This window comes from Bidens hawaiensis, unplaced genomic scaffold, assembly GCF_021521415.1.
Source record: "Bidens hawaiensis isolate Kalapana, Puna unplaced genomic scaffold, B.hawaiensis_p1.1 tig00002525_1, whole genome shotgun sequence".
NCBI lineage: Eukaryota > Viridiplantae > Streptophyta > Magnoliopsida > Asterales > Asteraceae > Bidens > Bidens hawaiensis.
In genome coordinates this window covers 813,890-819,889 of record NW_027491138.1, presented here as the reverse complement: position 1 = coordinate 819,889, position 6,000 = coordinate 813,890, and positions in this window count along the sequence as shown.

Here is a 6,000-nt window from a genome sequence, read left to right as displayed (position 1 = left end):
ATTAAGTTCAGCCCAACTATGTTATTTAAGTCTGGCCCATCCATGTTATTTGAGTCCGGGCCAGCCACGAAAGGTTAAAAAAATAAAGCCCAGTACAAAAAATAAGCCCGGATTTTGTTGGATGTAATTTCCATCTTAATAGGCCTGTCACGTGTAGATGACCGGGTCGGACCTATTGGGCTCGTGAGATTCATTAATATGTAATGGGTTTATGAGGTTGCAATTAGGGTTTTATTATATTTGGTAATGTCATGGCTAGCAAGTTAGGCTAGTATATATAAACCAAGTTATGGTTAGACATTATAAACACACACGAGATGCATAGGGCTCATCTAGAGAAACACGAGTTATGTGTAATTGGGGTTTTTGAGTTATATTTCCTCAATATAATATTGAGAGTTATTCAATATTAGTTATTGTGTGTTTACGTTTGGTGAGTTATATCAATTCGTCATTGAGATTTGAGTCCAGCTCATCCATATTATTTGTGTAAGAACGGTAATTAGAATGATTAAATTGAAATTTATATTATTGAATTGGTATTTGAGTTGATTGATTGAATATAGTATGTTTTTATTCTTTGACCCGACCCGACCCGAACCAGATTGTCGAATCGAAACATGGGAGTAGGGGAAAACATATTTTTTTCACTCTCGTGAATTTCGGCTCATCCATACTAGACGTTCAAGATCTGCCACTGATAGCTGTTATTGAAGACATGACAGCAGCCACCAGCCCTGCCACTAGTCCCTCCCTCGTTGTCTATTAAGCACCACCAGGCGCCACCGGAGGTGGCATCGCCATCATGGGTGGCTGGAAATTTTGGTTACCTCCTCTCTCTAGATGTATTGTAAAATTAGGTTAAAATGAAATGAGGGAAATGGATATTGAAGTTTTTATTTACCATTTTTTTTAATGTCACATCATTTAAAAAACATCACAATAGAAGGAAAAAAAAACTTAGCAGAGTTAGTGTTTCGTTAGTTTGAGAGTGACAAAAGAAAATAAGATGAAACTTAGTAGTCGTGAATAACATTTCTTTAGTTGAGAGTGTTGCTGGCCATATGATGAAAGTTAGAAGTATTTAAATCCAATGATCCTTTAAAAAATGTACGAGGTTTAGAAAAAAAAGATGTTTTTAGTTCAATTATATAGATGAAGACAAAGACTTGATCGGAAGAGAATGCTCTTAACGGAAATATCTAAGAAGGATCCTAGTTGTTTCAAGATATTGGAAATGTCAACCTAGCTATGTATATGTGTGGGTTCACACAATAAATGTTACTGTATTTGAACAACTCAGTCATTGACCGTTGTTTATTTGCCACCCTATAAGTCCAAGCTAGCATCGGCCACACCAGCATCAGGGCTAGAACACAATTTCTTAAAATGAAGTTAAGTGTTGTTACGCTCTTCTTAGTGGTAATTTTTACACTTGTCTTGATTTCATCCGAAGCAAGAAACCTTCAAAGCTTTCCACAACGCAAAATTCTCGACACAACTGGTATGTACTTGCGAACCAAAGATGTGATTTTTAACAGAGTAACTAAAGATGTGATTTTTAACAAAGTAAATGGTTATCCATTAATTGATACCCACCCAAACTCATCCGGTTGGTATCCTATTTGTGATCAGTTGAGGATTTTATATTTTCTAGAAAAAAGAGTTTTAAATGAATAAAGCATGTGTTGAAGCTACTTGTACAATCAGGGCCGGCTCAACGAATGTGGAGACCTAAATCAAAACAAGATTTTGTGATCTTTTCATGACAATTATTAAGGGAAAAAAATTGCTTATTACAAGTTTTGAACTGACAACCTATACTTCTTTATTAACAACAAAACCTACCACCACACCAATACATTACTTTGAGTTTAGTTTACTCATTATAATATATTTATATATAATGCTTTTTTTTTTACTTGGGGGCTTTAATTAAGTTTTTTTTTTGAAAAGTAGGGGCCTTAATTAAGTGTGGGCCTAAAGCCTTAACTTGTTTTCGTTATCCCACGAGCCACCCTTCTGCACAATTTTGTGGGAACGTTTACAGAATAAACGTTACACATAAATATATGCATACTAGCATGTATTTGAATGTACGCGCATTGATTATATATATAGTGTTTACTCTGTGACTTTTGAACAAAAGGGGAACCTACGTTGGGTGGCTCGGACATTTGTTGGAGCTGTTGTTACAAGTGCTGGAAACCACCACCAAAAGGAGGATAAAACAATGGTCACCGTCACCTACCGATCATTATATGGTTAGGTTGACCGACGTATATCATGGATATGTTTAAGAGGACATATGGTTGGATCTAGTGATAATCTAGCTGTTGCAATTACGTACGCTATAATACCAATAAGATAATAACGATGATGTCTCGTCATTCATGTCGTATGTTATTTAATTGTAACCATCTATATTTTGTTGTGAATATATATATAAAAAAGTTTAATACCCACCCAAACTTGTCCGGTTGGTGTTCTATTTGGTGTCATTATTTCAAGGACATTATATTTTCGAGAAATCCTTTTCCAGATAATATAACATGTCATGAAGCTACATGGACAATTTCGTGGGAACATTAATCCTCATAGAGATGGAGTATTCTCACATAAATTCAACTCTACACATAAAACATATAAACATACTACTAAGTATTTGAATGTATATATGCTGATTATATTAATTTCTTTTGTTTTTATTTTTACTCTGTGACTTTTGAACAAAATTAAAGAGACATCTATGTGGGGTGGTCAGGGCACTTGCTACAAGGGCTGGAAACCAGAAGGAGGATGTCGTCGCCTACACACCATATGGTTGGGTTGACCGATGTATGTCATAAATATGGTTGACCAATATTGTATGTCATAGATATGCTTAAGTGGGCATATGGTTGGATCGAGCAATAACCTATCGCAACTATGTATGCTATAATACCAATAATGATAATGTATCGTCGTCATTCATGTTGTATGTTGTTTAATGGTAATATTTGTTGTTTGAGGTCGAAGTTTAAATATTATATTGGTGCATGTAGTTGGAGTTAAACTCGTAGCATCCAAGGCAACACAAGTCTCGTCTGTCTTCGTGATCTTGATCCTTAGTCTAACCATACTTTCTAATATTTCTTTAGATATATAGATTCAAGGCAACCATGATCTTAGTCATTTCTTGCAGAAGTGTTAGCCTTACTACCTAAGCTTGAAAAGTCAGCACGTGATTAATCTGACAAGTGAAATTTAGAATTTTTCATCTTAAATTGTTTTAATTTCCTCTTATTCCGTCAACTTTGGCATACATAAGTTTTCAACCAACATAATGATAATTACATATAAGACTCACGCTACACGAGTTTTTCAACAAAAGATATACTAAGGGGGTGTTTGGTAGAGGGATTTGATTGGGGAGAAATGGAATTAGAAATATTTATTTTGTTTGTTTTTCACTTTTCATTTCTATTTCTCTTTCTATTTCTCTAAAACTAGAGAATTCCATTTCTCTTTAAAACAAAGAGAAATCCATTTCTCAGCAGCCTCCTCATAGCATATCACCACCTCGTCTCCGGCCACCACCCCGTCTCCAAGTCTGCAACCGCCACCTCGTCTCCAAGTCTGCAACCACCACCCCGTCTCCGCCGTTCGCAGTGGTGAACACAGAGATGGTAACCGGTTGTAGGTTGCAGGTGGTACGGGTGAACGGAGATTAGGGTTTCAAGTGGTGGTTCGTGGTAGGTTAGGGTTTTCAGATGGTCGTGTGATTGTGGTCGCAGGTGGGTGACAGTGGTGGTGGAAATCGGCGGTGGTCGCAGGTGGCTTCTGATTATCATCATCATCATCGCCACCACAACCACCACCACAAAATCTCCAAAGAGGCGGTGATGACAGATCTGAGCCTCCTTTTTCTATATCTTATGTTCCAAAAATTTGAATCTTTTTAATTTCTTGTGTACTGTGGTTGAAGAAGGGGATTTGGTGGCGGCAGCCGGTGGTGGTGGGCTGTGGTTGAATAAAGGGCTGTGGTGGTGGTGCTGGTGGTGTGGGGCTGTGGTGGTGGTGCTGTGGTGGTGGGGCTGCGGTGGTGAGTGGTGTCAGGTTGGGTGGAGGTGGGGTTGGGTATGGTAGAGTTCTCTGTTTATTTTCTCGTGTACCAAACAAGAGAAATGATTCTCATTCTCTATACCAATTCTCTTTCTCTACAATTCCATTTCTATTTCTATTTTCTCTCCTTTTCCATTCTCTGTACCAAACACCCCCTAATAGTTCTTGTTTTGTTTATGCAAAATCCAGTTACAAGATTTCGGACATATTATCAGAACTACTATTACTGGAAGTTGAGCCCATAGTAACTCAATGATCACCACTTATTGAGTTCCTTCATTAATGTTTGCTAAGGATTGAAAACCTGGTAATGGTGTAAGATCAAATGGTCTAGTCAAAACTTCCTGAAGGTGATGTATGACTAGTATATTCTTATGAATTTGGTTCATAAATATACGTTGGTGGGGATAAAAAAGGTACTAGGTGTCTAGGTGAGTTGATTGGTGGAATTTTTTTTGTTGGATTAGGTGATTTAAATTTAAAAAAAAAATTGGTTTTAAATGGTTGACTAGAATTTAAGTGGTTTTAGGTAATTTTCTATCTCAGATAGCGGATTACCAGTACACGTCAGCTTACTTTCCACGTGGCTGACCACGTCATCATCCATGTGGAATCTGCTATCTCAAATAGCGGATTACGCAGAGTTTCCAGATGATAAATGCGAGTAAAAGGACTTTGTGTTATTTGAGATAGCGGATTCCACATGGACGATGCTTGTTGAAAATTGGATAACGTGGACAGCCACATGCAATGCATACTGGCTTGTACTTGTAATCCGCTATCTGAGATAGCAAATCACCTAAAACCATTTAAATTCTAGTCGACCATAAAAATTAATTTTTTTTCTTTAATTAACCTAATCCAACAAAAAATTCTTGATTGGTGACTGTATAGTTTCTTCTTTTTAATCAACATCATTTGCATTGTTATTTACAAAATTCATAATTCTCAGTTTCATTATCAACTTGCGGACTTGTAATTTGACTATCCACAATTATGAAATCATCTCATTCTGGTTCTTCATGATCAAACTCACTTAAGAGTTAACCCAAACACCTCAAACTTTAATGGAATAATAGATTATATGAATATTGGTTTTAATTTTTAAATAATCTTAACTATGACCTATTGTCAAATAACAGTTTCAACTTAAACTTGGTTTGTGGCGGTCCCAACTAAAAGGGTATTTCTTTTTAACAGACCATGGCTAACGGTTGCTAACTCCGTTAGTGATCTGCTGACGCGGGCCTTCTTTTCTGGCCGCATCACGCTAGAAACCTGCAACTCGCCTACACTCTCCCTGATATCGTTACACCGTCTCCCTCCCTCTTCAAAACACATCGGAAATTAGAACATGAAGTAGATTTCATCTTCTTCCATGGCCAATCCCTAGATACCAAACCTGATCTTATTTTCAAAATTTTGAAATCAATGTTACACGATTTACAAAATAAACATAGGGCTTTTGTTAAGGAGATCAAAACGAGTCGAATGATGTGTCAATTACCTTGAATGGTGCACGATTAACAAGGGTGAACTTCACAGGAGACAACGACGGTGGCACGTCGGTTAGGTTTCAAGTGAGGGGGGAGAGAGAGAGAGACGGTGTAACGATATTAGGGAGAATGGAGGCGATTTGCAGGTTTCCGGCACGTTTCCGACGTGATGCAACCGAAAAAGAAGGTATACGTCAGCAAATCACTAACAGAGTTAACATACGTTAGACCCGGTCCGTTAAAAACAAATACCTTTTTAGTTGGGACAGCTATCAGCCAAGTTTAAAGTTGGGGCTGTTATATGCCAATAGGGCATAGTTGGAATTATTTAAAACCAATATTCCTAAATTATAAACGTGAAAATAATTTAAATACTCCAAACTGTTATATTGTTCAATAT